This window comes from Prionailurus viverrinus, chromosome D4 (assembly GCF_022837055.1).
Source record: "Prionailurus viverrinus isolate Anna chromosome D4, UM_Priviv_1.0, whole genome shotgun sequence".
In the NCBI taxonomy this organism is placed as follows: domain Eukaryota; kingdom Metazoa; phylum Chordata; class Mammalia; order Carnivora; family Felidae; genus Prionailurus; species Prionailurus viverrinus.
This window is the reverse complement of record NC_062573.1, coordinates 85,792,652-85,820,095: the sequence shown is the minus strand read 5'-3', so window position 1 is coordinate 85,820,095 and position 27,444 is coordinate 85,792,652. Positions and strand designations below refer to the sequence as shown.

General features: G+C 48.0%; 1 long non-coding RNA gene across 1 annotated transcript; it reads right to left on the bottom strand.

Moving 5' to 3' along the window:
* Nucleotides 1–367: 367 nt before the first annotated feature.
* LOC125150944 (uncharacterized) lies at nt 368–22,070 on the bottom strand. The gene is made up of 3 exons (XR_007146550.1): nt 21,668–22,070; nt 18,410–18,540; nt 368–659 (listed from the first exon to the last, which is right to left on the bottom strand). It is a non-coding gene; the product is annotated as an uncharacterized LOC125150944 (long non-coding RNA).
* Nucleotides 22,071–27,444: the final 5,374 nt, after the last annotated feature.

Genomic DNA, 27,444 nt, shown 5'->3' with positions numbered 1-27,444 from the left:
CTCCTGACTTTTATCTTTCTCTGCTCCTTTTGTAACTAATGACTCCATGTTCTACAGACTTCTTTTCCTGAATCTGGGTCTAGCTTATCCAAGCCAAGCAGACACCCAGAATGTGGTCGTATTTTCGTTTTCACCACAAGGGACTTGGAATGTAGTCATTACTGGGGAGAAGGACGTGACCCCAGCAGCCGCGCCAGGCGGAACTGCCCTCGGCTCCTTCTCATCTCTGTCCTTACGCTTACAGGTCGCATTAAGATTTGTTCTGATATTTGCACGGTTACCCGACAGCCTTACCGTTTGCTCCCACTGTAGATTCGAGGGCCTCCCCCGACCCCACCTCCTCCCCCCCAGGCTTCTCCAGAGACAGCAGGAACATCAGGTGCATAGTCCTCTCCCAGATCATTCTTGTCGAAACGCACCAGACAGTCCGTGAAACAGCACGTTTCGGGAATACGGGAATGGCGGCCAAGCATCATACACTCACCCCCTTTATGTCCAAGTGACATTCGTCGTCACGGAGGCATGAAGCTCTTGGAGGAGCTGATGTGAACCTTGGAAGACATGAACCACACACAGGGCTGCGCTGATCTGTCCTGGCCCTCACGTGGGAGTGGGGTCAGAGGTCCGAGAACGGGGCCATGAGGCGTATTTGTAGAACTCTGGAAGGCGGACACGTCACAGTTACTGACCACATAGCTTTGTTTCAGACAGCTGAAGAGCCTTCTGTCCCCACATTTGTCGCCCTGGGTACCTGTCCCTCTTCCCTTCATGTCTGATTCTCTGTTCTCTCCCTCGTTTCCTCTGCCTTTTGCTCCTCAGTTTGGTCAGGGATGGTTTTTAAATGTCACCCTCCCCCCCGCCCAAACTGCATGGACCTACTACATGCTGTTTGTGGCTCGTGGCTAACCGGAAAGGGGTTAGACTGTGCACCCTCTGATCAGCACACCTGCCCACATCCACAAGTGCGTTCGTAAGACCCTCAGAAGTCATGTCCTTGTTCTGCATCTGGCTCGTGCCTCCACACATGCATGTTACTAGGTCACAGCCATGAAATATAAAGGAAAAGAGAACCCCATTTTTTTTTCCTAAGTGTTTATTTATTTTTGAGAGCGAGTGAGCACACACGTGGGGGAGGGGCAGAGAGGAGAGAGTCCCAAGCAGGTTCCACGCTGTTAATGCAGAGCCCAACATGGGGCTTGAACCCATGAACTGTGAGATCGTGACCTGAGCCAAAGTTGGATGCTTAACCGACTGAGCCACCCAGGCACCCCAAGAGAACACCATTCTTAAAAATCATTGTAGATGGAGCTCTTATTTTGATTCCGGGTTGGACACTGAGCTGTATGGAGCTATTGATAGTTAAAAGGCAAATCCTTTAAAACAGCACGTGCTGTTGTTTATGACAGACAGTAACTGACCAACCAGGGCTGGTTGAATGCAGGGTGTTTGTTGGCTGAGGGCCTAGGAAGGTCATATAATAATATTTGGCAAATGCGTTCAAGAAACGGAGGTAAATATGTCACTCTTGGTGGTGACACATGTGATTACAGACAGAAAGTTGCAGCCCCCAGCGTTGATGGAAGCTTTTTAACATTGGGTTTTCTTTTCCTCGAGCAGATTTGCCCAACGATTCAGTATAGCAAGAAAACAGTGCATTTTATACTTAGGAAGAGGGCATGTGGTAGTCGAGACACAGGCTGTTCACATGTTTCTATCAGGTGGGTTTGAACTGCGGCAGTGAGGTTGGGACAGCTTAGGCTGGTGACTGCCCGTGTGGCCTTAGTATCGACAGGAGTTGTAGTCACAAAAGATCATTCCAGGATCTGAACGACTGAGATTTCAGCCCTGTTGCCAAACAGGGGGCGATGTCCCTGTCATGACACGGACACTCGATGATCCCCGCTCTGGGGTCCTTCTCACATAGTCGACGCCATCGCTGTGCGCTGATTTCCACCACACAGATTCAGCATCTGGACAAACAGGCGGACCTCTCCAGTGTGGCTGCAGATGGGGTGTGGGTGCGCAGAGCCAGGAGGGGCGGCCGGTGAGGTTGGCAAGGCAGGACAGACAGCACGGGCGGTGCTGCTGGGGCTTGATTCCAAGCAGTAACTCCAGTCGTTTGCAAGGTTTTCATGTCATAGTTTTTAATGCATTGATGACTGATGGCAGGAGTTCTCAATTATTCACGAGATGGTTCCCGTAACTCCTGCTCAAGTTCCCCAAAACAGTCATGTGGGCATTAACTTCCAATATTATTATGCTTTAAAATCGTATTACCTCAGAGTGGATGTGTGGTTGGAAAAAGAATATGTCACCCGCCTTCTGCCCGGCAGGCGTTCTGTGCTTGCCCTGGGGGCTGTAAACGCCCGTCTGGGCCCCCGCCTCCCGGAGCCCCCTGATCCTGCCCCAGCTCCGGCCCTGGGCCAGTCGGGAGCACGTGCACGCCGAGACCCGGGCCGTGGAAACGTCCCAGGAGGACATCTGCACAGACCTCTGTGTCGGCCACTGTGTTCAGATGAGTTGGCTGAGGAAAGCGGTGTTGGCTGAGGTTCTCCAGAGAAGCAGGAGCAACACTGTGTGTATTACGTAAAACTATAGGGAGTGAGGTGAGGAGGGAGAGAGAGAGTGGAAGAGACGCATTCGGGGAATTGGCCGGCAGGTCTAAGATCTGTGGGGCAGTGGCAGGCTGGAGACCCGGGGAAGACTGCTGCAATCTTGAGTCTGAAGGCAGAATTCCCTCTTCCTTGGGGAACTTTAGTCTTTAAGACCTAAAACTGATCAGATGAGGCCCACCCACATTATGGAGGGCCATCTACTCTGAAGTCTGCTAGTTTTGTTTATTTATTTATTTAATTTGTTATTTTATTTTAGAGAGAGAGAGTGTGAGCAGGGGAGAGGGAGAAGGGCAGAAGGAGAAAGAGAGAGAGAGAGAGAGAGAGAGAGAATTTCAAGCAGGCTCCATACTCAGCACACAGTCCTACTCAGGGCTCAATCCCACAACCTTGGGATCATGACCTGAACCAAAATCAAGAGTCAGACACTCGACTGAGCCACCTAGGCTCCCCTGTACCAGAATTAATGCAAAATTTTCCAGGAACTTCTACAGTGTTTTCTTTGGACCCAACTTGTGAGCAGTTGTCATTCAGCGCTTAGAATAGAGCACAAAACGACTGCCGTTTGGCTGCCACAAAAAGCACACGGCTTCGGGTTGGGAGCCCAGGGGTGCCTTGGGGGGCTCAGTCAGTTAAGCGTCTGACTTCAGCTCAGGTCACGATCTCACAGTCCGTGAGTTCGAGCCCCGCGTCGGGCTCTGTGCTGATGGCTCAGAGCCTGGAGCCTGTTTCAGATCCTGTGTCTCCCTCTCTCTCTGCCCCTCCTCTGCTTGCACTCGGTCTCTCTTTCTCTCAAAACTAAACATAAAAAAAAAAAAAAAAGAGTGGGAGCCCAAAGCCCAGGGTGTACTGGGAACCTCCTCAAGGATTACAAAGTGGCTGGTTCAGAGGCCCTGAAGAGAAATCTCCAGAAAGGGGGTGTGAACGAGGCCTGCCTGCTGGTGTCTGTGGGGTCTGCAGTCACTTGGGGCCTCTCCTGTCAGGAGCCCAGCAGGTTTTCTCGGAGGCTTCTGTTTCTAGCTCCCTTCACAAAGCGCATCTCGAGGCAGCATGACGAGCAGGAAGTGTAGCAAGTGGCTGAGAGCTGCTGTGCGCTCCCCGCACCCTCCCCAACCGTGAGCCTGCTCCTTGAGCTCTCCCGGGGGGCTGGGGCCTCTCCTGGCCACGGGATGAGGTGGCCAGCTGGGTGCCAAGGGGACCAGACACCTTGCGAGAGCGCCTCCCCGGAGAGTCGGCTTCTCTGCAGTGACAGAGAGAACAAGAGGACCCTAACCTGCTGTCTGTGGCAGTTCCCGTGGCCTTCCCGCATCCCCCCCGCCCCCGTCCCCCTCGCTGTGACTAGAGCCCCAGGTGAGGGCTTCCCTCAGCTCCTTAGTGGGTTCGAACCCCACATCAGGCTCTGTGCTGACAGCTTGGAGCCTGAAGCCTGTTTTGGATTCTGTGTCTCCCTCTCTCTGCCCCTTCTCTGCTCACACTCTGTCTCTGTCTATCAAAAAAATAAACATTGAAAACAAGTTTTTAAAAAATCCATAAGGGGCCCCTGGGTGGCTCATTCGGTTGAGCGTCCAATTTTGGCTCAGGTCATGATCTCATGGTCCGTGGGTTTGACCCCCACATTGGACTCTGTGCTGACAGCTCAGAGCCTGGAACCTGCTTCAAAATCTGTGTCTCCCCCTCTCTCTGACCCTCCCCCGTTCATGCTCTGTCTCTCTCTCACAAAAATAAATAAACATGAAAAAAATTTTAAAAAAGAAATGAATTTCTCTTATGAAGAAAATTTATTCAACCCACAGAAACTCCTCACTTGTTTCATCTTCTTCCATTAAATTCCAGAAAACTTAGTTTGACAACTTTACTTAAAAATTGCATGCATAATATTTTTTTTCAACGTTTATTTATTTTTGGGACAGAGAGAGACACAGCATGAACGGGGGAGGGGCAGAGAGAGAGGGAGACACAGCATCGGAAACAGGCTCCAGGCTCCGAGCCATCAGCCCAGAGCCTGACTCGGGGCTCGAACTCACGGACCGCGAGACCGTGACCTGGCTGAAGTCGGACGCTTAACCGACTGCGCCACCCAGGCGCCCCCATAATATTTTTTTAATGTTTATTTATTATGAGAGAGAGAAACAGAGAGAGAGAGAGTGCGAGCAGGGGAGGGGCAGAGAGAGAGGGAGACACAGGATCTGAAGCAGGCTCCAGGCTCCGAGCTGTCAGCACAGAGCCCGATGCAGGGCTCGAACTCACGAACCGTGAGATCACGACCTGAGCTGAAATCGGACGCTTAACCGACTGAGCCACCCAGGCGCCCCTTTTTTTTTTTTTTTTTTTAATTTTTTTTTTCAACGTTTATTTATTTTTGGGACAGAGAGAGACAGAGCATGAACGGGGGAGGGGCAGAGAGAGAGGGAGACACAGAATCGGAAACAGGCTCCAGGCTCTGAGCCATCAGCCCAGAGCCTGACGTCTGTATCACTTTTTTAAATAACAAGAATCAGTTATCATTTGGAAAAAAATAATGTTTTAAAAAGCATATTCTCATGGGGCACCTGGGTAGCTCAGTCGGTTGAGCATTTGACTTCGGCTCAGGTCATGATCTCACGGTTCATGAATTCTAGCCCCACGTTGGTCTCTGTGCTGACAGCTGAGACTGGAACCTGCTTTGGATTCTGTGTGTGTCTCTCTCTCTCTCTGCCCCTCCCCTGCTCATGCTCTGTCTCTCAAAAATAAACCTTGAAAAAAAAAAATTAAAAATAAATAAATAAATAAATAAATAAATAAATAAATAAATAAAAAGCATACTCTCAAAAATGTAACAACGTGCAAAAAAAGGGATCACAAAGCTGTGTATCATGCCATTGTATAGGAGAAGGGCTGGGGAAGAGTACCTCAAAAGGTCCCTAGTGATCTGTGAGAATTGAGATTACAGGGGTTTTTTTCCATAGCTTTTTTTGGTATGTTAAATATTTAACATTAATATGTATTATTTCTCTGTATTACTCGGGGTTCTCCAGAGAAACAGGGTCAACAGGATATACAAATAGAGATTTATTATAAGGATTTGGCTCACGTGACCGTGGAGGCTGAGAAGTCCCCAGATCTGTGATTGGCACACTGGAGGCCCAGGAGCTGATGGTGCTGGTGCCCATCTGAGTCCACATCTGAAGGCAGAAGACCGTGTCCAGCTGGAGGACGGGCAGAGAGATGGAATTCTCCCTTCCTTGGCCCTGTGCTCTATTCGGGCCTCCGTCGACTGGATGCCCTCAGTGGGGAAGGCACTCTGCCTTATTAGTCTGTTGATTTAAATGTTCATCTCACCCAGAAAATGCCCAGAATCCTGTTTAACCAAGTATCTGGACACTTCAGTGGAATTGACAGATAAAACTAACTATCACACTCCTTATAGTGAAAAAATAATAATAATTAAGGCCATTGAAGGCAGAGACGCACGGTGATCTTTCAAAAGGAGCGTCCATTGGCTGCTTACTGGCTCGGTTCTGCACATGGTGCGGGCCTGTGGAGACCTTCCCCAGGACATCAGCAAATACTCTGAATGACCTCGCTCCTTTGTGCTGCACGGAGGGTACCGGGCATCAGAGGTGATGAGGGAGAGAGCTTTGGGCCCCCAGGAGCCACTGCTTTCATGACCGTAGCTCTGCTCACGGCGCGTCCTGTGAACCCAGTACTATGCCCGCATCTCGCTCCTCCCCACCACGGCCGCGAGGAGGGCTGTCGCTCTTCTTTACAGACGGGGAAGGTGAAGGGCAGAGAGGCCACGTAACCCATCCAACGCCACACAGCAGGCAAAGGACGGGGGATTTGAACCCAAGAGGCAAGTACGGATCGGCTGACCTCTTGCTCCCGGGTCAGCAGCTCCATTCCTCTGCTTCCCTTGGGTGTCAGGCAAGGGCAGGTGGACTTTTTTTTTTTTTTTAAATCAGGGCATCTTTATTGCAACACGTATACAATCGCAATGCATTTTATATATACTTGAAGGGCTTGAAATCTTACTTCCCAGCTCATTAACATAAAATTGACACTGAAGGCCCAGAAATTTGAGTTTAAGGTGTGACCCGTGGAGGAATGATTTACACATCCTGGGGCCACTGTCTTACGGAAGGGCTGTCTTTAAAGAGTATTCCAGGGGGGGCGCCTGGGTGGCTCGGTTGGTTAAACGTCCAACTTTGGCTCAGGTCATGATCTCACAGTTCGTGAGTTCAAGCCCCACGTTGGGCTCTATGCTGACAGCTCAGAGCCTGGAGCCTGCTTCGGATTCTGTGTCTCCCTCTCTCTCTGCTCCTCTCCTGCTCGCATTCTGTCTCTCCCTCTCAAAAAAGAATGAATAAACATTAAAAATAAAATAAAGAGTATTCCAGGGTGTCTCATCTTCTAGGACACTGCTGAGGAAGGCTATCTTAGGCACAATTCACATTTTTGCACGTTTCCTGAAACCAAATCATTTTATTAGATTTTGTAACACTACTGCTTTCTTTTATACGGGGACCCTTGGGGATTCCCCATGTTTGGAATTAAATTCAAGCCATCTATCTTTTCTCACCAGATGCCTTGCCATCGGGTCTGGTCTTGGTAATATTTCGAGGACCACAGACACCTGGGTTGAGCGGGACACATTTTAAAGAGTGCAGCAACATGGCTTTCGTTTTCCTGAGACTAGATACTTGTTATTCAGCCAATACAATTCCAGATTCCTAGACAGATGGAAAAGTCAATATTTTTTCTTGAACACATCCTAACTCCTAGACTTCTTCTTCCTGAGTCTGTGTGTGAAGCTGGCCGTACACGCACCTGCAGATGTAGTGGCTGTGCTGTACTTTTTTTTTTTTTTTTTAAAGTGCTGTACTTTTTACGACAACTTGCCTCCTGGAAAGGGCTCACTGTCCTGGTGGAAAACTTGCTTGTGACAAATGTTTTAGTTTTGAATTTTGGTGCTGAGAATTAATGGGTCACAATAAATATATGAGGGGATTCTTTGTGGTTTTTTCCTCAAGGCGAGTTTTCCTTTTGATATTATGAATTACTTAAAACATCAAGCACACACATGGACAAGCGTGTGCGCACACAGGGCAGTAAGAATAGGATGCGTCATCTTCTTCCTTTTTTTAGTGTTTATTTTTAAGAGAGAGAGAAAGAGACAGAGCGCCAGCAGGGCAGGGGCAGAGAGCGAAGGAGACACAGAATCCGAAGCAGGCTCCAGGCTCTGAGCTGTCAGCACAGAGCCTGACACGGGGCTCGAACCCACGAACTGTGAGATCATGACCTGAGCTGAAGTCGTACGCTTCACTGACTGAGGCACCCAGGCACCTCTGTGATATAGAATTTTCAGCATCTTTTTTGCCACAAAAGTACCAACTATTATTTAGTCCAGGAATTGTGGGACATTTCCTAAAGGCAGAAATTTAAGCATTACTGTTTTTAGTTTCTCGGTGGTTACTTCTAAATTCCAAACTATATTGGGGAGCTGGGTGGCTCAGTGGTTAAGCGTCTGACTTAGGCTCAGGTCATAATCTCGCCCTTCATGAGTTCGAGCCTCGTGTCAGGCTCTGTGCTGACAGCTCAGAAGCTGGAACCTGCTTTGGATTCTGAATCTCCCTCTCTCTCTGCCCCTCCCCTGCTTGTGCTCTGTCTCTCTCTCTCTCTCAAAAATGAATAAACATTAAAAAAATTTTTTAAACAAAATTTCAAATTATAAAGTTTCTCCATTTTTCAACCTTGATTTGTTTTGTGATGACCTTCTGTTATGGAAGATGGAGGTTTAGCTAATATGCACTCCTCTCTCCTTCCTCTGGATTATTTTAGGTACATTATCACAGTCAGTGCTCTTATAGGTTCATATTTAGCTTTAAGTGGTTGCTTGAACTTGAATTTCTTATTGGATCAACTTTAGATGGTAGGAATTGCTGAGACAAGCAGGTCTCCAAACCCTGTCTTTCCCTCCATCTTTCTCCCGGCCTTGTGTGTCCCACATTCTTCCAAATAGCATTTATTTTTTTAGTGATAGATTTTTTTGCCCCATTTTTAACAGCTGGTATGGTTTACATACCATAAAACTCACCCACTTCCAGGGTACAACTCACTGATGTTTATAAATCTATAGCTGTGTAAGATCCACTAGCTCTGTTCCAGAACATTCCCAACATAAGTATGCACTTATTTTTATATTGTCAAAGTAAATGTCATTGAGTTTGGTCCCCTGGCCATATATGAATTTTCTGGGTTTCATCTAGAAGTCAGGTCAATACACCACATATAGCCATGATTACGACAGTATAGGGACGGGCCCGGTGCAGACTCATGACTGTTTACTTAATTCACTCAACAGTAAATCATTACTGAGAATCCACTTGTGTCAGGTGCTGTTTTAAACACCAGCAACAAGATGGCGAGCACAGTGCACCTGGTGCCTGCCTGCATGATGCTTAAACTCTGGAAAAGCCATTGACACCATAAAGTACCGACCCACACATATGCATATCCATTAGCTTCCACCAGCGAATGGTGGCTTCAAACCACAACCACCTGATTACCATACATCTGATTACTGCGTCATCTGGACTGGCCATCCAGTCTGGGCCAGCTTGTTTGGTCCCTGTATGTGTGGTCAGTTAGAGGGTAGTGTGGAAGCCGGCTGATGCAGGATGGCCTCCTGTCACACAGGGTCTCTTCCACCACATTCTGTTGGTCAAAGCAGCCATGAGCAAAGGGGGAACGTAGACCACCCCGCTGAAAGGGGGATCCTGGGTAGGAAGATTACCCAACCTGAAGCAGCCATGCTGGGAGAAAACTCAAGCCTCACAGAGAAGCCACGTGCAAGAGCTCCAGGCCTGGGTGAGCCTGCCTTTGGGTCATCCCAGGTTAGGTGCTGGATAAGTTAGGAAAGAAGCCTCTGTCGTTTCGGTCCTCTTAGCTGGGGATTCCAGACTCCAGGGAGCAATCAAACCATCCCGCTGGGGTCTGGCTAAATTCCTGAGTGCAGAATCCAAGGGGCATAATAGAGAGGATGTTGTTTTATCACAGTAAGTTTTGCAGCAATCCATAACTGGGTCAAGGAGGAAGATGGGGGAAGTACTGGGGTAACTCACGGAGAAGATGGTGCATGTTTGCAATGTTGTTCCTTTCAGTTAAAATTGTTTGCATGGGATGTCGAGAATGAATGTGAGAAATCAGGAGCCCATACTGTGCTTTGCATTAAGTGACACATGATTTGAATATTATCCGAAGTTGTGAATGCAGTGACTCTGCCCAGCTAGTGCTGAGTGGAAATGGTGGCCATGGAGCAAGCGTGGGGTACGCTGTCCCAGAGCAGTGGGTGTCCAAGGCCACTGGGCCTGGTCTGCCTTGGAGAGGACAATCATACTGGTTTCTAGATCAGAAAGCTCTGAGCTCAGGATGAAGAAAAGAGTCTTTTACGGGAAACTGTAGAACTTGATGTTTTTTTGTTTTCGTTTTTTTTCCTGGAATATTTATTCTTTGTTTGTTTTTCTAAATGAGTAAAGAAAAATTCTAAAGAACATTCATTGGATTTAATTTTGTTCTTTGGAAATCCAGGGATGAGCTTCTAGGGGAATGAAAGGTACATGCCTGAAAGGGCTTTTCTCTTGTTAAAAAATGTGATTAGAGGATTACCCAGAATGCTGTGTTTTGCATTTTCCCTGTGGCTTTCATTACAGCTGCTCCTTCCTCAGCAGGCTCCATAATTATACAAATGTCTTAGCCTTTCAAGTGTTCCATTATTCATTTGTGACTCACCGGGAGCAACTACGGCCTGTTCAGCTGCGGAGCCAGCTTGCTCAGTGCACTGGCCGTACATTCGTTTTTGACTTGGGTCTTTTGTGTTTCCGGGAAAGATGAAGTGGAAGATAGCATTTATGCCGTGGTTCTCCTCGCTTACACATGGGGGCCTTATTCTTTATCGCTCACATGCGTGAGCCTCCAGACTGCTCAATCTTTGGTTCCCCGGTTGCACTGGCTTGCAAATTGTAGACACTGTCACTGAAGCAATCTTGCCTCCTTGAAATATCTCATTTACAGTCATTGCTTTGGGGGCAACCATTTCCCAGCCTCTGAGTCTCTTTGCCCACCTACGTCTTCTACTTATTGTATCCTACACGTTTCAGCAAAGCCATCTCAGAATCCTCATTTCCCACCATAAATGTTGCTTAGATAGAACTAAAATAGGTTAGACAGAACTTTTGGCTGTGTGCCCTTGGTGACATGTAGAAGCGGGAATGAATAAAAATGATAGTCTTTTGACAAACAGCAGTTAATAACAACTTTTAAGTGGTGAATTAATCATTGGGTCATTTAATTGTCATGTAGAAGAGTTCAGAAATTGGAATGTCTATGAGGGTAAGCAGACACACGTGTGTGGACGGGCTGGGGTGCATAAGACATCTACAGTTACACAGCATCTCATTAAAGTAAAGAAAACTCTACACATGCAGTTGTATGAAATAGTACAGAGACATCTTGAGCACCCATCACCCAATTTCCCCGGGGGGTAACATCACCCAAAAGTCCAGGACAATGTTAACCAGAACATTGACATTGATAGTCAGGACATAGCGTTTGCATCACCACAAGACCCTCTTGGGTCCTCCCCGTCCTCCCCACCCTATACCTAACCTGGGCCATCACTCCTCTTCACCAGTCTTTTCTCTTTCCCTATAGTTTTGACATTTTAAGAATGATATATAAATGGAATCATAAGGTATTATTAAAAAGAGAAAACAGGCCCAAAATGGAGTCACCAAACCAAGACTTAATACCTAACATAACAGGTTTCAGCCTCTCCCAGGGGTGTAATCTTTTTTTTTTTTTTTTTTTTTTTTTAGGTTTATTTATTTATTTGAGAGAGACAGAGACAATGCAAGTGAGGAAGGGTCAGAGAGAGAGGGGGAAAGAATCCCAAGCAGGGTCCGTGCTATCAGCGCAGAGACTGACACAGGGCTCGAACTCCCAAAACCATAAGATCAGACCTGGGCCAAAACCAAGAGTTGGAGGCTTAACTGACTGAGCCACCCTGGCAGCCCCCAGGAGTATAATCTTAACCAGTCAGTCTGGGATTACCTGGTCAGCACTAGTGAGGTCATCTGCCTGATAGACCCTCAGCCTTCCCTCAAAGGAAGGTGGCCTTGCCTAAAACAGTCCACTCTGCTAGTAACTTGTTTGTAAAAGTCTTCCATTTTGTACCCCGTCTGCCGTGGATCTTCTTTGTATCTGCTCAATGGGATGCTGGTCAATTCATGAATCACTGAATAAAGCCAATAAGATCTTTAAAATTTACTCAGTTGTCTTTTAACAGCAACCTTTTGGGAATGGATGTTTTCCCACTCAGAACTCCTTGTAATCTGTTGCATAAATAAATAGTTCTTTTGATCGCTGAGTATAATTTCATGGTATGGACCTCCCAGAGTCTGTGTGACTTGACACCCACCGAAGGACATTTGGTGTGTTTATACTTTTTGGCTGTTATGAATAAAGCTGCTCTGAACATTTACATAAAGAATTCTGTGTGGACATAAACCTGCATTTCTCTGGGATAAATGTCCAAGGATTTGCTTGCTTGGGTCATGTGGGGATCGTGTGTTTAGTTATGTAAAAGCTCCCACACTTTTCCAGAGACTGCATAAATTCGCATCCCCCCAGCATATACAAGTGATTCTCTGCATCTTTACCAGCATTTGGTGTGGGTGGTGTTTGTCCTTTCAGCCTCTCTGTTAGGTCTGTAGTGATAGCCCACATGGTATTAATTTGCATTTCCCTCATGATGGATGGTGTTGGGCTTATTTGTCGTCTTGCTTTCATCCTCAGGACGTGTCTGCTCGTGTCTTTTCCATTTTCTAATTACACCATGTTTCAACACATGAGACAGAGGAGTGCAGCACGTCCTGGATCCCAGAGAGCCTGCTACATAGATGACCATCTCACAGAAACTAAGAGCCATGGCAACTTTTCCTGTTGAAGCATTTCACAGTGTCCCAAGGCACTCACTTTGATAATCGCTGACATACAGCCAATGAGAAAGTAGTTTTCTTTGTCAACAGAAGGTGGACTCTGAAATCTGGGGTCAGGATCCCTTGTAGCCAAGAAACAGAAGAAGCATCTGCCCTAGCCAAGAAGTCCCCATGTCTCCCGTGCTGTAAACGGGCAGGGAAGCAGCTGGAAGGTACAAGGGGCAGAGGGAGGAGGGAGGGGAGGGCAGCACCTAGAACCCCAGGTTTCTTCTCTTCCTTCTTGGCACTAAAATTTTCCCTTCAATCCACAATGGCTGCTCAAGCAAGATTTCACTGGCTTCGGCCCCAAATCTGTAATTTCAGCAAGGGTCCAGGTCATTTGTCTCCTTCTATTTGGGAAACAGTGCCTTCTAGTGCTCCTGCGTGTCACTTACTCATCTGTCACAGGACGGATTCCCAGGGAGATGGGCTACCTGGTCTCTTGCCAGCATGACTTAGTGCCATTTAGCACACGTGCTATGGTCCTCTGTGCCCACGGTTAGTGGCAGCCACCAAGTCCATCAGGCACCTCTTCTGAAGATGCTCTGTTGAACTATTGATGGGCATTCACAGAAGACGGGACCTGTGTGTATTGTTAGTTGTACACGGCCCATCTGTCCCACAGCATCTAACTTTCTGCTTCCTACTTCCTTTCCAGTGTACACATATTTTATGAGCACAAATTCTCGGGGGGCGGGGGGAGGGACATAACGCAGGCTTTGTTTATTAATACTAGAAATTACAAGTTTCCAAAAAAGTAATTCTAAAATAATTCATGCAAGATATTCCCAAATATCCTAATCAGGAATCCTTCTGCCCTGTACCTTAGGAAAAGAGTCTCAAAAGAAAGATGAATGGTTTCTCCAAATCCTAACTGACCAAAAGCACCGATAAAACCCACTTCCCCTGGATTAATGCTATGCTGTGGTCCATTTCGATCAGTTGCAATCATGTTCACTTAGCAAAAATCTCAATAAAATTGTCTATGTCAATTACATGTTAAAACAACAACATTTTGGTATATTGGGTTAAATAGAATACAGTATTAAATAAAAAATTTTTAAGTTTATGTATTTATTTTGAGAGAGAAAAAGTGAGTGGGGGAGGGGAGGAGAGAGGTGGGGGGAGAAAGAAAATCCCAAGCAGGCTCCACGTTGTCAGCGCAGAACCCGATATGGGGCTCAATCCCGCGTGAAATCATGACCTGAGCCGAAATCAAGAGTTGGCTGCTTAACCCACTGAGCCCCCCCCAGGTGTCTCTACAGTATTAAAACCAAGCCCACCTGTTTCTTTTTAGTTTCATAATGTAGTAACTAGAAAACCTAGAATTACGTCTGTGATTTGTTCCTCTTCTGCTCGATGTGGGGGGGCTCCTCACTTAGCTCTCTGCCAGAGGTCACCTCCGCCTGACTCCTGGGTTTCCCTACTGCCAGATTTCTGTTCATAGCTCTGGCCTTATACGACTTCATGTTTGTCATTTTTTGTCTCTTCCCCTAAAGTTAAAGCGTGGGAAGGCAAGGACTGAGACTGGCCTGCGGGCCCCCCCACCCCCCAGATGCCCAATGAACATTCGCTGAGTGCGTACAACTCTACCAGACAAAGCTGCAGTCAAGTTCATGATCCAAGGCTATATTTGTAAACAGTTGAACAGATAAGCTCTGGAATGCACATGTTTTTTTCCTTCCTTTTTTCAAATCTCATGGTTTCACAGTCCTTCCAAGGCTTGTAGCTCTGACCCAGGCCCTCAGGGCTAATGATCTGCCTAAACCTATCTCCTTTTTTTCCCCTTTATTTTATTTCCCTTTTATTTTTAAAATTTCTCCTTTATTTCCCCTTGAAATGAATTAAACTATGATTTGGATAGGGGAGATTTTTGTTTATTTATTTTTAAGGGGGTGGGAGACAGAACTCGAGCTGGGGAGGGGCAGAGAGGGAGACACAGAATCCGAAGCGGGTTTCAGACTCTGAGCTGTCAGCACAGAGCCCAGTGCGGCGCTCGAACCCATGAACCGCGAGATCATGATCTCAGCCCAAGTCTGAGGCTTAACCACCTGAGCTGAAGTCGGATGCTTAACTGACTGAGCCATCCAGGTACCCCTATTTATTTTTATTTTTTAATTTTTTAATGTTAATTGATTTTTGAAAGAGAGAGAGAGAGAGAGAGAGAGAGAGAGAGAGAGAGAGAGAATGAGAGGGAGAGGGACAGAGAGACAGACACACACAGAATCCGAAGCAGGCTCCAGGTTCTGAGCTGTCAGCACAGAGCCAGATGCAGGGCTCGAATTCATGAACCACAAGATCATGACCTGAGCTGGAGTCAGACACTTAACTGACTGAGCCACCCAGGTGCCCCCAAACTTAATTTTCTAATAAACTTTCAACTTTACACATTTAGAGTTGAGACATCTGTAGTTTGTCAATTGGGCACATTTTAGGAGAACTAAATGTATAATAAAATCATTTTGAAAGAACCATATCTGGAAGAACTGTTTTGTACCAATGTTGAGTATTAAAAATTCAGTGGGTGGAAATAAAAGCTTTTTAGACAAATACAAGGTGAGGAGAGTTCCAGAAACTATGGTCATTATTTAAAATAAGTTCCTTATTTCTGGTATTATTACTGATCCTGAAGCTTATCTTGATGAACTCATGAATCCATACTTTGTGTATACTCGCTCAGGCAGAATAGTTTGCAATATTGCTACTGGCGACTTGAAATGAATTAAACTATGATTTGGATAATTTACAATAAAATAAGTGACAGTTTTTTTCAAGGGGAACGAGGGCCTCTGTGTATTACTAAATCCTCCCTCCGGGATATCTAGTTCTGAAGGAGAGGCTTGTGCTGAGGGTGACCCAGAAAACAAAACGTGTAGGAACTTTCTTCCTTGGAGAAAACGGTTTCTGATGGAAAATGATATACAGGGAGGATCTTCGGGGTATTGACGGAGGGCTGATTCTGAATTTTCTGTCATTTTCATCAGTGTTAAAGTCTCGGCCCCTCTCTGATGCCAAAGAAGGTGAGTGCAGTGTTCTCCTAGGAACTGGCTCCCTGGTAGGGCCTCTACTCCAGGATGGCATCTATAGTTAAACTCAAGTTAACCAAACTCTCAAGAGACTGATGTATAAACCAAAACACCAGTTTATTACTGTCCCAGTGAGTAAGGGACAGAAGTTCAGTTCTTCTCTTCAACACATTCTCCCTTCAGGACTGGAAGCCCAGTTATTCTTAGGAGACTGTTTTGGGTAGCAGACAAATGCATGTAAGATGCTCGGGTGGCATCTTGCCAGGTGGCAAGCAGCCTTAGGACGCAACTCTGAACCAGAAGCTGAGAGCCCTGCCCTGCGGAGGCTGATGCGTAAGTTATTCCTGTGCCGGGCCCTCAAGTGCCTGCCGGCAGGACAGCCTCGCTCTGTATGTGGTTGGAACTTGGGCAAGTTCTGACTTTGTTGGCCCTCCGTCCACAGTTCCGGTAGTTATTTCTCGTTGCCTAATCCTGGCTCTTCAGACAGGATGCAACATACATGTGATTTCAGCGTCCCTGAGTGACAGTCACCTTTGAGCCCAAGCCATCTGCTTCTCCTCCACGGGATTTATGCCGTTTGGACACACCTGGACATTCCCGAATGCCTACAGCTACGCGGTTACAGGTGATGGGTTAGGGTGGTTACAATGGCACTTTTAGAAGGAGACCTCATCTCTAAGTTGTGTGGACAATTTATCTTACGTAGCTATATCTTTACTTTTTGCATCATGGAAGCTAGCTGTCATCAGGGAATCTGCCAGTTTATTCTCGGTATACTGCTGATCTTTCTGCAGTTGTCTTTTGGGGACATAATAGTATCAGTTTAAAAATCAATCCTCAGAGGGAATGTCTGTATTGAGCCGGGGCTAAATCGGGGAGGGGACAAGAGTGGGCACGGGGAGAAAGAGGAAGCCCATCATGGACGCACCTCGCTGTGTGCACCTGGCCGTCGGCACGCTTGGTAAAGTAGATCACACACCACGGGAAACGTTTCCGTTCCCATCTGAGGAATGTCCGGGCCTGTTGCAAGTTAAGCTTATGCCCAGAGGCTGGGTCAGGCAGGGTGAAGCTTGCGGGCTTCCCGTGAGACCCGCACATCTCGGATTCCCACCAGCGTCCTTGGCCTGACGCTAAACTCTACCTTGGCTTATGGGCTTATTCTGGGGGATCACCGCCGCACCAAGGCTGGGTCTCCTGTCATCGGGACGGTACAATAGGCACCATCATTATTCAGTGGACTGTTCATGTCTCTGAGGCCGAAAGAATTCAGTACCATTTCAAATATTCCATCCGTCTGCATCATCACGATGCCCATTGTCTCTCAGGGACCCTTGTAAGAATACATCTTCCCTGGTGCTTTCCGTCAGCACCCGCAGGGCACATTTCCTTTCCATTACACTTACAAATTTTTTGAAGTTTATTTCTTTATTTGAGGGAGAGAGAGAGAGAGGGAGACAGAGGGAGGGAGAGAGAGGCAGACAGAGGGAGACAGAGAGTGCGTGTGCGCGCATGAGCAGGGGAGAGGCAGAGACAGGGAGAGAAGGAGGGTCCCAAGCAGGCCCTGCACACTCAGCACAGAGACTGACGTGGGGCTCGAACTCACGAACTGTGAAATCATGTCCTGAGCTGAAATCAAGAGTGGGATGCTTAAGCGACTGAGCCATCCAGGTGCCCCTACACTTACAATTTTTTTTAATGATTATTTTTTAAATTTACATCCAAGTTAGTTAACATATAGTGGTGTAATAATGGTTTCAGGAACAGAATTTAGTGATTCACCACTTACATACAACACCCAGTGCTCATCCCAACAAGTGTCCTCCTTAGTGCCCATCCCCCCTTTAGCCAATCCCCTCCCCCAGCGTCCCCTCCAGCAACCCTCAGTTTGTTCTCTTACACTTACAATTTTTACTTCAAGTATGCCTCCTATAGGTGGCAAAATGCAGGATTTTTTTTTTAAATACTGGCAATGGTTTGCCCTTTCTTCCCTCCTCCCTTCCCTCCTTCTTCCTTCCTTCCTTCTGCCCTCCCTCCCTCCTTCCCTCCCTCCCTTCCTCCCTTCCCTCCTTCTTCCTTCCTTCCTTCTGCCCTCCCTCCCTCCTTCCTTCTTTCACAGCAGAGTTCTGCTGATCTGGACTGACTCACACAACAGCCTGTCTCCACTCACTGTGACTCTGTGCCACTGATACATGGCTTGCTTTCTGCCTTCCTGGCTTCTTTTGCAGAGTGTGAGCTGGTCACATGGCTCTCACTGACCCACTGGTGACTTTCTTCAAGGGGTTCGGGGTAAAGAAATGCCGAACTCCCTGCCACATTCCTGGAGGAAGCCCACGCACTGTTGGAAACCCTTACTGTGACCCGAATCATCTACTTAGACTAGCGGAGGTCAGGAAAGTCTGGTCTGGAGAAGTGCCTGTCAGACCAGTGGTGACGATCGCCTCTGTCTCTAGTTCAGCAGGTGCCACTCTGAGAAGGGAGCACACTCCACTCGGGGTCCTGGGGACACAGCTTTGCAAGGGTGTGCAGCTTTGGCCAGCCAGAAGAAATAGAAAATGCATCTTCTTCACCAAATCACTGCACTTTGACTCATTCCCTCAGCTTGCCTTTGGATCTCCAGTGGCACTACTTTGAAATGGATTCTAGAATGAGTGCGGCATGGAGGATGTCGTCAGGCGCAGATGGGGACCAGGTTGTCTCTGCATCCGTCCCTCACCCCACTCCCTGCCCGGGCCGCTCAGATGCACCCAGAATGCCTTACCTCCAAAATCAGCTCAGAAGAAGCGTATCTTTCTTCCAAATGTCAGCTGGAAGCTTGTGGACACAGCCTGGCTTGGACGAAGACCACTCACAGTGCACGTGAGGGCAAGATTGCTCTTCATTCCGAGCACCCTGGAAAGGGAAACGTGACTTGTCAAAATCAAGCCCCTTGAATTTAATGGCCATAAATTTCAAGTAATTAAGAACCTGACAAAAACAGACAATTATGCTTCAAAATAATTAATTTTATAATTTTTGTTTCCAGGAAATTGACTGCTGTTTGGATATCTCGTGAATTTTGTCACCGTTGAACAAAAATAGCTTCCCTCTGTCAATGTCAGTTAATACCACCCTGTAAGAGAAAATCTCGCCACCGTCACATGAGTGTTTATGACAAGACATTTTGATAGATTTGCATCACTCTTGTAAAAAATGAGGTGGCAGAAACCAAGCTGTTGTTGGGATTCCATGGAGAACAGAGTCCGAAGGGAGATTTGCCGGTGAGATCTTTTAAGGTGCCCTCTGGGGAGACACCTTTTAGGGGAGTGAGGGCAGAGTTGGCTGTGATGCTGGTGCAGCAGCAGCCTCAGTGAGCCCAGTTCTGAGCAGGGATGGCCTTTCTGAGACGACATGCCATGAGGTAAGGGATCTGGGGCTTGCACCTTCCAGGGAGGAGTGGTGGTGACCTCAGATGGGGAAGTGTCCTTTGCAGAGGGCAGTTCCTGAGGAGGGAACTGTCTGGGAGCCGTGGACAGCAGGGAGGTACTCTCAGCAGCTGGGGAGTGATGGCCAGATTGGGAGGGAGATTGGGCGGTACACCAGCGTCCACCAAAGCAGTTATTAAATTGCTTATTTTCTCTTCTTGAATATGGATAGTCATATGGAAAGGGAAGGCGGGAAACCCTGGGACAAGGAGGTCCACGCAGGGTTCTGGCAGAGCCCATCTTCCCGGTGAGGACTTCTGGGTGGCTCAGTGGGTTAAGCATCTGACTTTGGCTCAAGCCATGATCTCACTGTTCACGGGCTCGAATCCCATGTCAGGCTCTGTGCTGACAGCTCGGAACCTGGAGCCTGCTTTGGATTCTGTGTCTTCTGCTTTCTCTGTTCCTCCCCCACTCACACTCTCAAAATGAATAAACGTTAAAAAAATTTTTTTTTACAGAGAAAAATGTTTATTCAGGTCCTTTGCTCATTTTTTAATTGGATTTTTTTCTACTGGGTTGTATGGTTCTTCATATATTTTGTATATTAAATCCTTGTATGATGTGCAACTATTTTCTCCCATTCAATAGGTTGCCTTTTCATTTTTTTGACAGTTTCCTTTGCTGTGCTGAAGATCTGTAGTTTGCTATAATCCCACTCTTTAAAAAATTTTGCTTTTGTTACCTTTGTTTTTGGTGTCATGAAGGAAAAAATTTTAATTAAGAACAAAACAGACACAAACCATGAGAGACTCTTAAAGATAGAGAACAAACTGAGGGTTGATGGGAGGGAGGAGGGTGGGAGGGGTGGGATGGATGGGCGATGGGTACTAAGGAGGGCACTTGTTGAGATGAGCACTGGGTATTGTATGTAAGTGATGAATCACTGAATTCTACTCCTGAAACCAGTTATCACACTGTATGCCAACTAAATGGAATTTAAATAAAAATTTGAAAAAAAAAAAAAAAAAGAACAAAACAGATTCATTTCAAAAAGTGAATCACTATTAACGTTTGTCTTTTCTCTTTAGGTCAACAGCAAAAATATATTGGTCTTTCAAACCCTTTAACGTGCTGAATAAATCCTATAAAATAACATAGTTTAATCAATGCTTCTAATTTTTTTTAATGGTCATCATTTACATTACTTTACACACAAGGAATAACTTTAATTCTAAATTCTTATAATATTCAAGCCCATTGCTCAATGTACGAATATCTTGTAAGAAACTGTATTTCTTACTTTTTCCTAACACTTAGCTGAAGTGATGTCAGTAAATACTGTTTTCTCTAAACGCGCATGCCCCCCATTAAATTTATGGGAGAACTTTCTAGAAGCTGACATCTGTTACTCCAGACAACACGACCCCGAAGTTGTTGCATCTCCTGTCCCAGGCCCCGCCTCTCTGTTGTCTTGTATCCTTGGCTGGGCTTGCCTCTGGGAGAAATTCCTCCAACACTGATCTTTTAAATTAAGAAAATAGGGAGCCAAAGGCTCTGTCTGTGAAGCTTGGGGACTCATGGAAGAGTGGGAGCTCCACGCTCAGGCAGCACAGTGGTCCAGGTTCACCAAGACTCGGGCGTTGCTCTGAGAACCAGGCCACCTCGTTTCTCTAGAGCAGGGTGGTCACGTGCCCGCCTCCTGCGACCTGGGTGGTGAGCCCGTGGACGGGCCTGGAAAGACCTGGGTGCACAGAGAGCTCATGACCAACCCATCAGGTCATTTTTCGGCCCAGAAGCTCCTGCCATGCCGGAGGGCTGGAGCTACTGACTTTCCTTCTGGAGAAGCCAGAATCCAGACGTTTTTAATGTGAACGTCTCTCAAATTTTACACGTTAGAACTATTTACATTTTCTTTGAAAGCACGGTGTGGGCCAAAAAAAAAAAAAGCCCGAGGCTACTTCTGGGCCTCAGGCTTCAACATACGCGCACCTGGTAGCCTCTGGTTGGCAGTGTAGTCGACGCGGCACAGAAGGAAGGGCGCCCGCCTGGGCGGCACCACCCACCGGCCAGACGCGGGACAGGCGCGGAACCCTGGAAAAACGACCGAGAGGGACACCAGCCGTGCTACTGGGCACACTCCTCACGGGATGGGCTTCTTCACGTGGCTTCAGAGAAACAGGTGATTCAGGCAGAGGGGTGGTTCGTACAACCCCAACCTGTGCAAGTGTAAACCAGGGAAGGTCCGTGAGGCCCCTGCGTCGAACGACTGCTTCGCGGCCTTGCACAGGCCTCAGAGGTTCCTGTTGCGGGTCCCACGGGGACAGGAGAAAGCGGGCAAGCAGGCGGACGGCCTCCTGTTTACATGTGTGCAAAATACTTTCACCATCATTCCCGGGCTCGGGTGACGAAACTTTTACCGACAGAGACCCTCCCAGACGGGGACGCTCACCGACAGGGACCCTCGCAGAGGGGACCCCTCTCCCCACGTGGGCCCGCCCGGCAACCTCACTTCCGGTCCGGGGCCCGCGGGCGGCCAGGCGCGGGGAATGTCGGGAGGCGGCAAACAAGACTCGGTGAAGAATGGACTCTCCTCCCCTCGCACCCCCAACACCTACCCTTTCTCAGCGCTTCCACCGATTGGAAACCTCCGAACTGCTCGAAGTGTAACCCGTTACCCTGACCGGCAAAACGTCGGGCTGGGGCCGGCGGCCTTTCGTCCTCATCCTCCCGAGAAACGTGCCTGCCGGTCAAGCCCACGCGGGCTTCCTCTCGCCCTGGAAGAGCCGCCCCGCATCGGCGCCGCGGAAGCTCCGATTGCCGGGCCGGGCAGCGCTGACGCCGGGCGAGATTTCCCTGGGTGAGAGGCGCACGCTCGGCCGGTCGGGAACCGAGCGCGTTCGTGCTTAATTGCCACCCAAGCGCCTTCAGTTCTTTTACTCCGGAAGGACAGCGCGAAGATCCTCCGACGAGACGAACTCTTGCACGCCGCCTTGCTGCGAAGACTTGTGTTACATGCACTTGGGGAGCCTCCCTTTACAAGGGCGTTCGGCGTAACGGGGCACTGGCCACTGAAGCTAACGTACGAGCCCGGCTCTGGGACGCAGTCTGTCAGCTGGGTCGTCCCCCGGAAGGGCCAGAGCTAGGCAGGAACTCTCCCCTTCACATCACCAAGCAAACCGGTGGGCTGCGGTCCCCCGAGTCCTGTTGGGGAAATCCATTCGAAAGGACCAGTGAGTTTAAATAGCCAAGGAAGTAAACATTCTTATTTTCTTCATCTCTTTACAAGATTTCAGGTGCTACCATGACTGATTTGCGACTCGAGCCTGTGATTACATTTTTGTGCACCATAAGCTGATGGGGGCATTATGCAAAGGGCATTTTTGTTGCTGGGGTGGGTTTCAAAAGCCAGGCACATCGACTGTACCAGAGTGTTTTAGCAGATACTTTTAATGAGGTTGCATCAACACTAAAACCATTTTCAAAGCCAAGAACAAATCAATGTATAATATGATCCAGATGGTTCTCAGATACAGGCTTCCAAGGACTCTGGGCCCCATACTCCTGTAATAAAAAGAATATAAATTCTACACTTATTTTTTAATGTTTATTTTATTTTTGACAGAGAGAGAGAGAGAGAGACAGAGCATGAGCGGGGGAGGGTCAGAGAGAGAGAGAGAGACACAGAATCTGAAACAGGCTCCAGGCTCTGAGCTGTCAGCACAGAGCCCGACGCCAGGCTCGAACTCACAGACTGTGAGATCATGACCTGAGTTGAATCGGATGCTCAACCGACTGAGCCACCCAGGCGCCCCTAAAGTCTACACTTTTTATTGGAAGATTTGAACCTACAGATATAACAAGAGTGGATGATTTCAAGAACTGGTTTAAAAGATTACAGCCTTGGGGCGTCTGGGTGGCTCAGTTGGTTGAGTGTCAGACTTCCCCTCAGGTCATGATCTTGGGGTTCATGGGTTCAAGCCGCCGCATCCGGCTCTGTGCTGGCAGCTCAGAGCCTGCTTCGGGTTCTGTGTCTCCCTCTCTCTTTCTCTCTCTGCCCCTCCCCGCTCAGACTCTGTCTCTCTTTCTCTCAAAAATAAGCATTAAAAAATTTTAAAAACACACGGATGGCTTTTTTAAAACGTATGTTGAATAACGTAGACAAATTCGAAAGTATCAAATCGAGCCGAGCAAAGAGGAGCAGGCAAACGCAGCAACCAACCGTAAAGGCTTGACCTAATTACTGGGGCTGAACTTAGTTTGTATCCTTCTGGTAAGCATTCAGGCCAGAAGTGTTATAAGCCACACTGTTCTCATTACCAAATGACAAAAAACACGTAATTTGCCTCAGAAGAGATGAAGTTGTCGCCATCACTAAATTCTAAAAGTTAGGTGAAGAGACAACCGGTCAACTGAACAAATAAATTTTAAAAATTCAACCTGCTGGCCTAGAAATTGGTTGGCTTTTAGACTAAAGTAACCCAAGTGTCATATCGGGGAGCTTACCTTGGCGTCCATGTGTCTGATGGGGACACAGACTCTGGGCTCGGAGGCTCAGAACACAAGGGGTCTGGGGGCACTCAGGCCTCTGTGCACTGGGGCATATGTGGGACCAGTAACATGTGGTGTAAATTTCCCAGTGAAAACCTCGTTCTTAAATGCTACAGCATATGGCAGGATTTCCTGATTTTGCAAGGCCGAACAACACTGTGCTGCACGAAGATCCCACATCATCTCCATCCTCTTACCTGTCCATGGACACGGGGTGACTTCCCATCCGGCTCTTGGCTCTCGGGGCTGAGCTCTCTCTTCTCTGCCTTCTGTGGACAGGGCTGCAGCTCAGGCGGGTGTCACTGCTTCTGCATGTCACCGTCACCGTAGCAACAGGTCAGTGAGTGTGCAGAGGAGCTCCGGATCTCAGCATTCCTGAGCCGCCTCCAGCTCCTTCTAGGCCTTTCAGAGCCAGGGCGGCCGGGGCTCAGACATGTCCCAGACGCGCCACACCAGCCGTGGCACTGGAAACTCTGCTCCGACGCAGGCCACGCTTCTCACTTTGGCGTCTCCAGCATAGGCCCAAACGTGCACATCGGGACTTTCCAGATTGGGAAACCTGATGGCTTTGCTGCTTCAGCAAAAAGGGAATGTAAATATTTTCTCTTGCATCCTGGGAGGATGAGAAAATAAAGTCTTTGCCACCACCCAGAAGAATGGAAGTGGATTTCATAGGTCATAGGAAGTCTTTTACAATTAGGGAGAATTAGAGTTTCAGTTGGTGCGGGAGAAGGCCCTGAGGGAACCAAGAAGGAAGGAAACATGTTCCAGAAACAGAGGCTTTGCTAAGGCATGGCGGCCTCACCCATCCCGGCCTCGCAAATGTCCCAGGACACCCACAAACCCGAGGGAAGGGAGCTGAGGCTCCAGAGAGGCAGTGAGGGGACCGTGTGGAAGCCCATGCTTCCTGCCCCACCCAGAATCAAGCGGGGCCTCCCTGTGGGCAGCACAGTGCTCTTGAGGGGGCCTGGCCTCCCCCGAGACTCCTTCACCCAGGCCTCACTCACTCACTATCCTGTGCCTCTGCCTCAGGACCCTCTGAGGCATATGCTGTTCCCTCTGATCTGTTCGACATCAACGGGGGCCAGTGCCGACACCAGCTTCAGAAACACACTAACAGAGAGAGGCCCTTGGTGACCAGCTGGGCCCTTAGACGCTATCACTTTTTTCTGCTCTATTTTTCTTTGCTATCATCCCTGACATTATTTATTATAGATTGTTAAACGAGAATATGGGGTCAAAAAATCCTTTTCTGTTTAACTTTGCGATTTCCGCAGTGCCTGAAGGGTGCCTGATGTAGAGTAGATCTCGCTTCATACCTGCTTTACCGAGACAAGGCCTTTACCCTTCCCTCCCCCTCCCCCATCGCCGCCCCGCGTGGGCCCGGCAAATACAAGGGGTCGCAGTGCTTGGAGGCGGCAGCAGAGGGCGCTGTGTGAACCCAAAACTGCTCTAAAAAATAGTTTATTAATTACAGAACAAAACAGAAAGGAGGATGACCACATGCCGGACACAACTGAGAGTCTGGACGGACTGCGGGTTCGTGAAAAGCAAGGGGTGCCTGCTGTTGGACCACGCTCAGCCTCTGTCTCCGGGCACAGACCCGCAGGAAATCCTCGCGGAAGGTGGGGTGCCGGTGCCCAGGGCGGCCGAGAAGCAGGTGCCAGCCTCGGGGAGACGGGGGACGCTCCGGGCATCACCCACCTCCTGGCCCGGGTGCTCTGTCAGGAGAGATCCAGCACGTTCGAGGCGGCTGCCTTGGGCACCCTGCAAGGCCTGTGTGGGGCCGGGGGCACAGGGAGCAGGTGACGTAGGCTTCCGTACAGCTTAGCGTCTTAGAGTCATTTCCTAACGTCTTATTCGGTTTTTATTTATTTATTAATTTTTTTAAAAAAATTAACATTTATTAATTTTTGAGACAGAGAGAGAGAGCATGAATGGGGGAGGGTCAGAGAGAGAGAGGGACCCACAAAATCTGAAACAGGCTTGAGCTGTCAGCACAGAGCCCAACCAATGCAGGGCTCCAACTCACAGACTGCGAGATCATGACCTGAGCTGAAGTCGGATGCTTAACCGACTGAGCCACCCAGGTGCCCCTCCATTCGGTTTTTAAAACTTCTCTTTTTATGGCTGCCTCTCTTGGCGGTAAAGTGAAGGCATGTGTGTTTGGGACGAGGTTTTTGCAAAAGCTTCGCTTTCGAGGATCTCAGGATGACTTTGTGTGTTTTTTTCCAAATGAGAATGATGGGGTATTAGGGTTCTCAGAGAAACAGAACCAACAGGATGTGTGTGCGGAGAGTTATTATAAGGACATGGCTCGGGCGATTATGGAGTCTGACAAGTCTCCATCTGCACTGGGGGCCGGCAGGCTGGACTCCCAGGAGAGCTGGTGGTGCCAGTGATGTGGAAGGCCATTTACTAGAAAATTCCCTCTTACTCGGGGGAGGCTGGTCTTTTTGTTCTATTCAGGCCTTCAACCGATTAGATAAGGCCCACCCATGTTAAGGAGGCTTTCTTCACCTATAAATTTAAATGTTAATCTCATCCAAAAACACCCTCACAGAAATACCCAGGGTAATGTTTGCCCCAATATCTAGGCACCCTTTGGCCCAGCCAAGTTGACACACAAAATTAGCCATCACACTCCTTCCCTCCCTCATTCCTCCCTCCCTCCCCACCTTCCCGCTTTCTTTCTTTCTTTTTTAAACTTTAAAAAAATGTTCATTCATTTACTTTGGGAGAGAGAGCGAGCAGGGGAGGGGTAGAGAGAGAGAGGGAGGCGGAGAAGCTCAAGCAGGCTCTGCACTGTCTGTGCAGAGAGTGATGTGGGGGTCAAATTCACAAACTGTGAGGTCATGACCTAAGCCGAAGTCAAGAGTTGGATGCTTAACTTAGCCACCCAGGTGCCCCTCCCCTCCTTCTTTCATGCAACCCTCCCTTCTTCCTTCTTTTTTGTCTCCACACATTTCTTCAGTGCTTTTATTTATTTATTTTTTTTAATGTTTATTTATTTTTGAGACAGAGAGAGACAAAGCATGAATGGGGGAGGGTCAGAGAGAGGAAGACACAGAATCTGAAACAGGTTCCAGGCTCTGAGCCATCAGCACAGAGCCCAATGCGGGGCTCGAACTCACGGACCGCAAGATCGTGACCTGGCTGAAGTCGGACGCTTAACCGACTGCGCCACCCAGGCGCCCCTCTTCAGTGCTTTTAAATCGTAGTCTACTTTTCTCTACTAAGTTGTATCCTGAATTTTATTCAATTTAAACTCACATAACATAACAGGATGTAGATCAGTACTTGGATATATTTTCTTAATAAATAATTTGAGGCAGGGAAGGCATATATATATTTAACTTGGTTCCTTCACCAATTGCATGGCACTGAAGAAAAGTTTTCCTTATCTTCAGCCTGGATGCTGCTTTAATGTGAAATCCATTTCTTTTCCATTTGATCTTGGTCCATCTATTGATCAAAGTTAAATAACACTTTTAGTATCTGCGATGTAGCTTTTTTTATTAAAAATTTTTTAGGGGCGCCTGGGTGGCTCAGTCAGTTAAGTGTCCGACTTTAGCTCAGCTCACGATCTCACGGTCCGTGAGTTCGAGCCCCGCGTCAGGCTCTGGGCTGACGGCTCAGAGCCTGGAGCCTGCTTCCGAATCTGGGTCTCCCTCTCTCCCTGTCCCTCCTCCACTCACACTCTCTCTCAAGATAAATAAACGTGAATAGATGTTCATGTTTATTTATAGAAATAAAGATGAAATAGGTCCAACTGAAAAGCTCCTCCTACTCTGACCTTAGGTCACTCTCCTCCTGGCCCACAGACAACGTGGGGCATGCAAGG